Source organism: Narcine bancroftii, chromosome 13 (genome assembly GCF_036971445.1).
Source record: "Narcine bancroftii isolate sNarBan1 chromosome 13, sNarBan1.hap1, whole genome shotgun sequence".
Classification (NCBI taxonomy): Eukaryota; Metazoa; Chordata; class Chondrichthyes; order Torpediniformes; family Narcinidae; genus Narcine; species Narcine bancroftii.
In genome coordinates this window covers 82,885,181-82,897,139 of record NC_091481.1, presented here as the reverse complement: position 1 = coordinate 82,897,139, position 11,959 = coordinate 82,885,181, and the positions used below count along the sequence as shown (strand labels likewise).

The 11,959-nt window shown below is 47.8% G+C and overlaps 1 non-coding gene across 1 annotated transcript; it reads left to right on the top strand.

Annotated features, from left to right (window-relative positions):
• Positions 1-6,644: 6,644 nt before the first annotated feature.
• Positions 6,645-6,748, top strand: LOC138749126 (U6 spliceosomal RNA). Its single transcript, XR_011348435.1, has one exon. It is a non-coding gene; the product is annotated as a U6 spliceosomal RNA (small nuclear RNA).
• The last annotated feature ends 5,211 nt before the right edge of the window (positions 6,749-11,959 follow it).

The following is an 11,959-nucleotide window of genomic DNA, read 5'->3' as shown; positions in this document are numbered from 1 at the left end:
AAAGATTGAACTTAGTTTGCAGGGAGCGTAAGGGGGAAAGATAGAGTCTAGAAATCCTTACAGGAAGGATGTGCGGATGCTGTGGAGAGGGGACAGAGGAGATTTACCTGGCTGTTGCCTGGATTGGAAAGTATGTCTTTTGAGGCAAGGTTAGCAGAGCTGAGGCTTTGATCTTTGGAGGGAAAAAGGCTGAGAGGAGGCTTCATGGAGGTCTGCAGGATTACGAGAGGCATAGATAGGGTGGATGCCCAGTTCCTGTTTCCCACGGATGGAGTAGCCAACACCAGAGGACGTCTGTACAAAATGAAAGGAAGGAAGTTTCGGGGATACACCGGGGTAATTTTATTTTTATAGAGAGTTGCGGGTACCTGGAATGCCTTGCCAGGGGTGGAACAATAGCGGCATTTAAGAAACTCCTAGAGGGGGGAACAAGTGGAGTTGTTCAAGTGAACCAGCGTGGACTCGAAGGGCCGATATGGCCTGTTTCAGCACTGTTAATGGGTCATATGGTTCTATAGACAGGCACGTGGATGAAAGGAAAATAGAAGGTTATGAGACTGGGATGGCTGAGTTTGTTTAGGCTAGGTATATAAGGGTCAGCTCAACATCGTGAGCTGAAGGGCCTGTACTGTGCTGTAAGGTTTTATGTTCTAAAGCGATCGGAGGAACCAGATAACAAAGTGGACAGGAAAGCTAAGTCAAGGGATAAAAAACCCAGTGGATTGGGTGCCGGGCGTTGATGAAGGATAAAGGATCTGGGTAATGGAGGATGGGGGACAGGGAAAGGTGAACAGGGATAGAAAGAATCTAGGTGGGTGCAGGAAAGGAACGCTGGAAACATGAGTACCCCTGAAATTGGAAACTTCAAAGTCCCGGCCGCTGTGGTTTGAGGAAGCAGTTCCCGTAATCTGGCTCCGACCTCATCGCGGAAATGGAGACGGCCCAGCCCCGAGGAGTTGAAATGACTGGAAATAACTTGCGACTGGTGGCTCAGGGTAAACACAGCCTTGCCCCCCCTGAAGTTAGGCAAGGGGAAACAGCACTCCTCAGATGACAGCCATCCCACGGCCCTGCTCCTCATCTCTTCCACCTCTGCGGGCATCACTCCTCGCCCCCTTTCCCAAAGGCACGGCTGTTGGTGGCCAGTGAGGTGGTGGGGGTGGGGTGGGGGGGGGTGGTTATCAAATGAAATGTCACGTCATTAATTAGCTGAAGTTGAAAGACGAGGCTGATTGAGATTGATTCCAGCACAATGTGACTCACAGAGCAGGGGGGCTCTCCTAATTAAACCATCCAAACATCTGCCACCCTCCAATGCTCAGGAGGGAGCTGATAAAAAATGCAGCAACTGCCTGGCTAATTAAGTCAATGAGCGAGACCCTTCTTTGGTTGGGGTCGGTGGGGGGTTGGGGAGTTGGGGGGTGGGGAGAGGGAGTTGATCAGCTGCGAAATGTCGTGCTTGAAAGAACAGATGGCTGGAGTCCTGGGCAGGCAATGGGAGAGGTGGGGAGGGTGGGGGGGGGGGGGGAGGTTAGTGGATGGTGGGGAGGTCAGGAATTGAGTTGTCAGCATTTATATTTCAATTAGGATGTGCCTTTTTCTGCCCTGTTCTTGGCTGCCTGGATGGATAAACATTGTCTGGAAAATATGGCAGGTGCCGGGAGGAGGAAGGAAGAAACGATATATAAAATAGATGCAGGATGAGACCATTCGGTCCTTGTGTCTGTCCTGCCCTTCACTAAGATGGTGGAGGATTAACTTTGATCGCAACTGCAGTGCTCCCATGCCCTTGACTCCATCTTGAATAAAACAGACATCCTTCATGCATGTGCACACACATGCACACACGTGCACACGCACACGGACAAAACACACATGTGCACTCATGCAGGAAACATACTCCTCCAGAGTGGAGAATTCCAAACATTTGCAGCCATCTGGCGAAAAAATTTCTTTTCCTCTCTCAATGGTCAACCCTTATTCCAAGGCTTTGACTCCTGTTTCTTGACACACCATGTGGAATCTACTCCACTCACTGAAGCACTTCGAACATTATAATAAAATCCTTCCTCGTTCTTCTACAGTCTATTAAATCCCTTCCCGTGCCACAAACCTCACATCCCAGGAATTGATCCACTGAAACTTCAATCCACTCCCCCTTGCAAATACAATTATCCTCGGGAACGCAGCCCTGCACTCACCATTCCCAATGCAGACTCACTCAGGCTCTCATTATTCTGTGGCTGCATTAGGTGCCTGGGCAATTGGGTCAGTGCATCGGTTTGCACCTCCTCGCCTCTCCGACGCACAGCATCAGAGAACCACTCGTGCTAACCTTCTTCTAGCTTCAGCCCCTTTCCTCGGGCAGTGTGTTACAAGTAATGACCTGCTTTTTGTGTAAAGATTCCCTCTAAATCTCTTCCCCTTTAGCCTAGATCGACATCCTTCATTTCTAAGTGGGGAATTCTTCTCTGGAGCCTTGCCAGCCTATTGACCGACCTGCTCCAAATGACTTTCCAACACCTTCTGGCCGTTTAGCACCGGTCGCCTGATCACACCTCCACCAATCACCTTCTTTAAAGGCATAGATAAGATAGAGGTAGACAGGTTGATCCCATTGGTGGGGGAGACCAGAACTAGGGGACGTAGCCTCGAGGTGCAGGGGAGTAGATTGAGGACGGAGATGAGGAGGAACTGCTTTTCCTAGAGGACGGGGAAACTGTGGAATTTGCTGCCCATTGAAGCAGGGGAGGCGACCTCAGAGAATATATTTAAGACAAGGTTGGATACATTTTTTACATCGTAGAGGAATTGTGGGGAAAAGGCAGGTGGGTGGAGATGAGCCGATCATCAGATCAGCCCTGATCACATTGAATGGCGGGGCAGGCTCGACAGGCCGGATGGCTGACTCCCACTCCTGCGCACACACACACACACACACACACACACACACTCACACACACACACACACACACACACACACACACACACACACACACACACACACACACAACATGTGCACACAACACACAACATACACATGAACACACGCATACATGCTCACACACACAGACAAGTCTCTCCATCACAAAAACAGATTCATCTCACACTCAAACACGTGCACACACCCACCCACACACACGCAAACCTTCCTTTCCTGCTCCCTGTTTATCTCCTTCTCACTCTTCCTCCTCTTCTCCCTCTGCCTCTCCCTCCTCCTTCCTTCTCTCCATCTCTCCATTCATCTCCCTTGACCTCTCCCTCATTCAGTGACACATACACATGTGAGCATGGACCCATATGGCATTTGCATACATTTGAACACATTTCACATTCGTGGTTTGAACAGATAAATACACAAGTACAAATAGGCCAACATAAATTCACAAGCACTGAGGCAATTGCACGTGCAGACCCACACGCTGTGTTTATCAGGACCCACTTTCATATTCTATGTAACATAGATGAAAGTAACAAGTCCAAGTGAAGTCCTGAACCAAGGTACATGAAACAGCATCCAGCTCAAACCACTATAATCCAAGTGAACTCATCTTTCAAAACCTCTGGCAGTGCAGTGAGAGAGAGCCCAGGCTGGCAGGGAGAGCAGGGGATTCACTTACCTGTTTGGTGGCAGCTTCTGTATCGGCCAGAGTACGTACACAGGCAAGCAGTGAGTTAGCGACTGAGTCAGTCAGAAGATCCACAGACACAAAGTGAGTCCCTCCCCAAGCTCATTTCGTCAACCTAGTCCCTGTAGGACAGCGCTGTCACACACTCTCACACACAATGAGAATCACACATCCATTGCTTTCACACACACACACACACACACACACACACACACACACACACACACACACACGCACACACACAGACACACACACACGCACACACACAGACACACACAGACTCACACACCAACAGATACACACACACGCACAGATACACAAACAGACAGACACAAACACACAGGTACACACACACAGACACACACAGATACACAAAGACACACACATACACACACACACATACAGATACACGTACACACACAGGTACACACACAGATACACATACATATACACAAACACCCATACAGATACATGTACACACACAGATATGCACAGATACACACACACACATGCACAAACACAGATACACAGACACACAGACACAGACACACACACACACACACACACACACACACACACACACGCACACACACACAGACACACACAGACTCACACACCAACAGATACACACACACGCACAGATACACAAACAGACAGACACAAACACACAGGTACACACACACAGACACACACAGATACACAAAGACACACACATACACACACACACATACAGATACACGTACACACACAGGTACACACACAGATACACATACATATACACAAACACCCATACAGATACATGTACACACACAGATATGCACAGATACACACACACACATGCACAAACACAGATACACAGACACACACACACACACACACACACACACACACACACACACACACACACACACACACACACACACACACACACTCACTCACTATATTACAGGCATTCTAATGGTTGGCCCGCCACTGATACTGTAACTCCTCCCACTCCAGGATCCCTAATAAAGGTGGTATCACCCATCCCCTCCTTCAGTACTGCCTTGGAATCAGGCCAACAATGTAAGAGATGCCTGTAAGTTTATAGTGATTAAAGCCTATTAATCTCGACCTGGCCTGTCTAATTGATAACCCTCTATCTTTCCCTTGCATACACTCGCGTAGAAGCATATCAGTGTCCCATATAAAGTGGGAATATGTGATGTTAAAGATGCATGGGAGGTGAGGGCCTCGATACAGTCGCTGTCACTCAGCAAACTATGGATCTAAAGGTCAATAGTCCCCTGGTCCAGATATAATGCACCCAGCATACTGTAACTATATTGTAAATTGTAATTATATTGGTAATTTACCAAAATTCTCTGGACTCTGGGCAGGACCCGACACTTTGGAAGACACCAAATGTCACACCACAGTTTAAAAACTAATGGAAGCAACAGGCAGGTTAACGTCTGTAGAAAATGCTTGAAGCTACATAGTGAGACACCTGGATAGGAAGTGTCCCACCGGCCAGACGAAGGAATGGCAGGTCTTGGTTGACAAATTTACTGGAGTTCTTTGAGGATGTAACGCCCGTGGCATACAGAGGGGAGCACGCGGATGTGGATTTCCAGAAGGCAAAAGATAATGTGCTCAATAAAAGGATCAAGGTTCCTTTAGAGCAGGGGTGGCCAATCTGCAGCTCACAAGCCACAAGCTTCTCTTTGACATATAATGAGCGGCTCACGGAAATATGGTGGCTGGGCCAGGAATCGTATGAGCCGGTGCTCGCAGTGTTGGTGTTCAGCTTGCGATTGAAAACATGTGGTCTGTATACCATATAGGCCAGTGGTTATCAACCTTTCTCTTTCCACTCACGTGCCACTTTAAGTATTCTCTAGGTCATCGGTGCTCTAGGGATCGTTTAAGGTGGTATGTGAGTGGGAAGAAAAAGTTTGAAAACCACTGTTTTAATCGTCCCTAATTGACGCGCGGTTTCAGACTCCAAAAGAAATGGACCAATGACCATTTTTCTCAAGCAACATATTTCAGTAACAATTGGGTCTAGAGCAGTGATTCTCAACCTTCCCTTCCCACCCACATCCCACCTTAAGCAATCCCTCACTCATCACAGAGCCCCGATGGTCTAGGGATTACTTAAAGTAGAATGTGAGTGGAAAGAAAAAGGTTGAGAACCACTGATATATACGCATGTAACATATATAAAGTCAAATCCCCTATTTTATTTTGCCCCCGGCTGTCCACCCATCTGAGCTCCTTATGCTCCGACCACCGTCTCTCATCCAGCCCCGGATGCCAACCCTCATCAGGGACCCTTGCCTAAGCCCGTCCATTCTGCTGAAGCAACAATCTCGGACTTGCCTCCGGTCCTGGCCTCCCGCCCGCCCATCTGAGCTCACAACGCCCCGACCACACACTTGGGAGCTCCCGATGCTTTGACTGTGGATGGTGGGGGAGGGGGTGGGTGAGGTGGGGGGGTGGGAGAGGGAGAGAGACGTCATGATCCACTTCGCCACTCCTATGGACCTATGGTGGGTGGTGCATGCGTGGACAGAGTTAAGGGATCTCACAACCATCTGCTCAGATCCAAGTTCAATATTCCTGTATATCTGGTGGTTAACGTTTAAACAGCTATTGGTCATGGGGTTCTTGAAAGTTCATCCCATCCGTCAAAAGAGAACTGCATTCTTTACAGTTGTAAAGGATGGGGCTGATAGGCAGTGGCAGATTAAGTACCACCCGGGCTTTAGTTGATTTTGTATCTTTATCTTTGCTACATAAAGAATGCTGTTTGACCTGCTGAGTTCTCCAGCGTTGTATTTCGACAATATGTTGGTCGTCGAGTCAACTCTGTCCACCCCGGTGTTCATGCTGCCGGCCAACAGATGGCGGTGTTGCCCTCCGAATCTCTCATTGCTGCCACTAATAGGGTCCATGGTGGAGGAACACCCTGGGTCTGGCGGCGAGGCCGTTCGAGGATGGCGACCCTTCACTGTGGGAAGGGGAGGATTCTTGCTTTGGCATCACATATGCTGAGACTGGAACGGATACAGAGATCATTAGCACGGGCGCCGAGCAAGGATGACATGCAAATTCACCGAGCGTTCCATATTTTATGTGTGGCACGGTCAGCGTAGCGATTGGCGCAATGCCGTTGGAGCGCAGGAGACCAGGGTTCGAGTCCCACGCTATCTGTAAGGACTTTGTACCCATGTCTGTGTGGGTTATCCCAAGGGGCTCTGGTTTCCTCCCACCCTTCAAAACGTACCAGGGTTGTAGGTCATTTGGAACAAGCTCGGGGGCAAATAGGGCCTGTTACAGTGCTGGGGAGGGGCCTAGGTAATGGGGTGATGGACAAATAACGGTGGGAGAGGTGGGGAAACAGGGAGGGTAAGAAATTATGCCCATGTTGGGTTCGGATATGGTATTTAAAAAATGCTAAGTCCTCATGATTGGGTCTGCTTTGGAGAGGCCTTGATTCATTAGGTTTGGGTCCAGTTCAATACTAGAGCATTGAGAGAATGAATCACTATCTTGGAGGATCTTTCTTGCACCCAACACACTAATGGCATTGTGAAGAAAGCATGTCAGTGCCTCTACTTCCTCAGGAGTTTGTGGAGGTTTGGAACGACATCTTAAACCATGGTAAATTTCTACTGATGTGTAGCGGAATGTGTATCACGGTCTGGTACGGGGGACACCAATACTCCCGAGTGGAAAGCCCTGCAAAAGGTAGTGGACACAGCCCAGGACATCACAGGCAAAACTCTCCCAACCGTCGAGAAAATCTACAGGGAACGCTGCCATCAGAGAGCAGCAGCGATCATCAAGGAACCACACCGCCCAGCACACGCTCTGTTCTCGCTGCCACCATCAGGAAAGAGGTCTCGGTGCCACAAGACTCGCACTCACCAAGTTCAGGAACAAGCTGCTCCCCCTTTACCATCAGACTCCTCAACGACAAACTCAATCAGGGACTCATTTGACGACTCTTACTTGGGCACTTTATTGATTCATGCTTTTTTGTAACACATGAATATTTACACTTCTGTATTTGCACAATAAGTTTGTTTACTGTTCTTTCTTTCTTTGAGTTCAGGTAATTAAAAATTCCTGCCTGGTTTCTGGAAAAAGAATTTCAGGGCTATATCATGAACTCAGACAATAAATTTAAACTTTGAACTTCAGAAGAAGTTCACTCACCTGGAAGAGCTGTTCAGGTCCCTTGTTGGAGGTGAGAGAGGAGGTGTAAGGTGTGGTGTTAGACCTGCAATGGTTGTAGGGAAACTTACCCCCCTCAATGAGGAGGGAAGTGTAGATGGGGAGGGGAGGAAAGAGCAAACAGGGAAGTCACAGAGCGAGTAGGTGGCTGAAAGAAGCAGAAAGGGTGGAGAGGGGAGGGTACTAGCCCCTTTTACACAGCCGTTAGAATTAACTGCCTTTTAACTGCTTCACTTACCTGTATAAGCGCAACGAAGGTGGGATGGGGAAGGGGTGGGGGCCATTTTCACCCCATGTCTGATATGACCAAGGTAGGTCGTATCAGAGCCGATGCATTTCTCAACAGCTTCAGCTTGAAAGGGATGCCGGCACTGTAACCCCCCACCCCCCGCCTTTCGCTTCAGGATGCCGGCTTTCTCTGGAATTGACCCGGCATCCCGTGATTCAGTGTGAACAACCCGAGCTGCCTTTAAAGCCGGGTCATTCACATGCTGATTCAGTGGGTTTTCGATGTTAAAGAGGCCTATAGGCTGGTGGTGGGATTTTGAGCCTACTTTGGGAATCTTGGAGACTTCCAGTTATCGTGGATCACCAACTCCTCTGGAGGTTGTCCAGGAATCTCCAGGAAACCGACGTTTAATTTCTGGGACATTGTTGCAAACGAAATCCTGGCGAATGATCACAGGGGCATTCAAACGTTCATAATTTCTGTGAACCCAATGAGCTTTTGGTTTCCAAAATTATTTGGAAGTTGACTTGTGAAGGCTGTTTGAGCAAGACTCAGGGTTATCTAGTCCATCCAATCAATGTAAGAAAGGAGAACATCTCACAGAATTAAATGTGATTTTTATGAATGACCTTGGCTAAGAAGTGGAAAGGCTGAGTCAGTAAGTTTGCAGATGATATGAAGGTTGGAGGTGTTGTGGATAGTGGTTGTCAAAGGTTTCAACAGGAGCCCTCTATCACTCGTCGGGAAGGCGCAACAGCGACTAAGAAGACCGAAGCGAGCAAGGCTACCGGCCACCATCACGTCAACCTTCAAGAGGAGCTCTATGAAGAGCGTCCTGGCCGGATGCATCGTGGTGGGGGTACGGTTGCTACGGAAAAATAGATTGGAGGTCAATCCACAGGACCGTAAGAGCGGCAGAGAGGATCACTGGAGACTGGAGTGAATGAATGGGAGGGGCAGGAGTACAGACAATAGGTTTTAGTTGGAGATACAGCAGAAGTCCAAAAATCCGTAGGCCAGAAATCCAAGAATCTGGACTTTTCCAAAACTCTCAAACTTTTAAAATTTAGTGGGCATTTTGTGTCCACAGATTTACAGTGGCAACAAGCGACCACACTTTTTGTTCAGTGTTGACTTTATTTTCCTTTAAAACTGCTCTCGTTTTGATGTGAAACATCTGTACTGACTAATGAATCAACGTTGACCTGTCCATCTCTTCTTCACTCCTCCTTAAATTTGAATTTGAAAAGTACTGCCCGAGATATCTGGACAATCCGAAAATCCAGACCGCCCCAAATCCCCAAACAGGCCGGGTTTTCTACTGTAATAAGAGGAAAGGTGAGAATTCAGTCGCCTGCCTGCTTTTAGCTCGCACCTTGAGAGAAGGGCTCAGGCCCGAAACGTCGGTGATATATCTTTATCCCCTATGGGCACCTTGAGACCGGCCGAGTTCCTCCAGTGCGGCTGTGTGTTTTCACTGGCCTTGTGGCTTTTACCCCGTCCGTTCTCTCCGATCGTAGGTCGACAAAGGTTGGCGAGAGAGAAGGGGCGGAGGGCTGGTCATCTCAGGGTCAGGAAGAATCCAGCCAGCTTCTCGCTGCAACAAGGCCATGGTTTCGGAAGGGCGCTCTCCGCTCGCGAAGGGATAATTGGAGCTCTGTGCTGTTTTCACGGCTGTTAGCAGTGAGTGACAGTGAGGGTTTAATCTAATCTGCCACGTCCGCTTTCATTCCCTTGCATTCATGCATGTTTTACTGCCTTTACGGCAACTGTGATGGTGGAGCCAAGTGCTGGTCATTAACCTTCTGTGTGCTGGAGTCCTGAGGCGGTGTTTGCCTTTGCACGCATCCCCACCACTGAGGGCTTTCATTATAAATCCCCCCCCCACCCCGCCCACCCAGATCGTTCCATTGACGATGGTGGATTAGAGTCTAATTCCAGCGAATCCCGTCGATTCTTTCATAATGCGATTCAGAGTTTGGATTTAGTTCAGAGGTCCTGAGGCCGTTCAGCCCACTGAACGCAGATCGAGGCCACGCCCCATTAGGCAGCCAGTAACCAATGAAGGGATGGATCAAAAAGGCCGGCCAGGTTAGCCTGGCGCTATTGCAGCACCGGCAACCCCGGTTCGAATCCAGCGCTGTCTGTAAGGAGTTTGTATGTGTCCGCGTGGGTCCCCCCGGGCTCTCCAGTTTCTTCCCACCCTTCAAAACAAAGCAAGAGGCTTGTATGTTAATCGGTGGATTTGGGCTGCACGTGGACTGAAATGTTAAAATAGATCTAGCCTGTTTCTGTTCACTCCACAGCACGACATCCAATGGATCAGGTTCTGTGGCATTTACTCAGTTTCCAATATATCCAGCCCCTTCTCATTTACCCCTATAACCAAAGGTCTCATCCACTTACCACACATTCTATTGAATGCTTTCTCCTTACACCCCAAACCTTCCTCTGTATTCCTTGTAGAGTTCCAGTTGATCGGAATGCCTTTCCAAGTATTCCCAGAGAATTCAACCGCTTATCAACCTGTTCATAGTGCGTTCCCCGGTACACAATGGTTCAGATGCCTTCCTGGCATTCCACACATGGGCACCCAGGGGTTCCAACCTCTTACTATACACTCCGCTGCAATGAATCCAGTTCCTTCCAATTCTGATGAGATTCCCAAACAACCAGACCCACTCCCACTGAAACTTTCTATCTTTAATATTATATATTACACACACACACACACACACACACACATACACCTGCACAGACATATGCACATATGCACACACACATATATACACACACATTCACACATACACACAAGCACAAGCACCTCTTTATATATGATTGTATGTTGCATTGGCAGGTCCGCAGGTCAGGGGAAGGTTATCTCATTTTTAAGCTGCCGTGGTGTTAATGGTGACAAATAAACTGATACCTGATATCTAATTTTCCCTAAGCTTAAATTGGACATTACATCATGTAACCACTGTGTATGAGTAGGGGGTGAATCATCTTTCCATTTCAGTAAGATTTTTTGTCCATCTATCAACATGGTAGAAGCTAAAACCTTTTCCTGAGACATCGCTATAAGTTTATCTCTGGATTATGAGAAAAACCAAACAAGGCAATTAAGGGGAAAGTCTCCAAATTCATCTTAAGAATTGTTGACAATGTTTGGAAAAAGTCTTTTCAGAATCTCTCTGAATTTGGGCAATCCCAAAACGTATGGGAAACTTCTCATATTATACATTTCTCTCACAGTTGATGAATATCTGCATAAAAGCGAGGTGATTAAGTTTGGACATATGAGGTCTGTGCACCATCTTAAAATGAGCAATCATTAATCAAGCTAAGAGTAGAGTCCTAAACTTCATCTGAAGTTCCCATCGCTTTTGATCCCAGCCATGGGAACTGAATTTAAATCCAAAAATAGACACTTTTTTTTAGATATTTCCAAATTAGACATTTTGTCCAGTCTAAGCTTTTGGATTTTCCACGAATTTCCAACTCTAATATTCTTGATCTGTATTTTGGTTTATGGTTGTGGCTGAAAGAAACGTGCTGAGACCACAGAGCTCCAGAGTAACTAATTTTACTGGTTTCAAATCATGCGCTTTAAAGGCCCGCACAGCCCCAGGACCTCAGAGCCTCAGCGGGGCGGAAGTGATGCCAACTTCTGGGCTGCTGCTTTTCCCCACTCTGAGTGCTTCTGTAGCTGCTGCGGACTTACCCACGGCTGCTGGCCCTGGTCCGCTCGTCGTGTGGGTGAGCCGCTACATGGTTTTACTTTCATGGTGGATTAACATTGTGTATTTATAATAATTTATTGGCTTTAAATTCAGTTTCCTTGGCTGAGCCCTTGTTCATGGTATAATTTAGACAT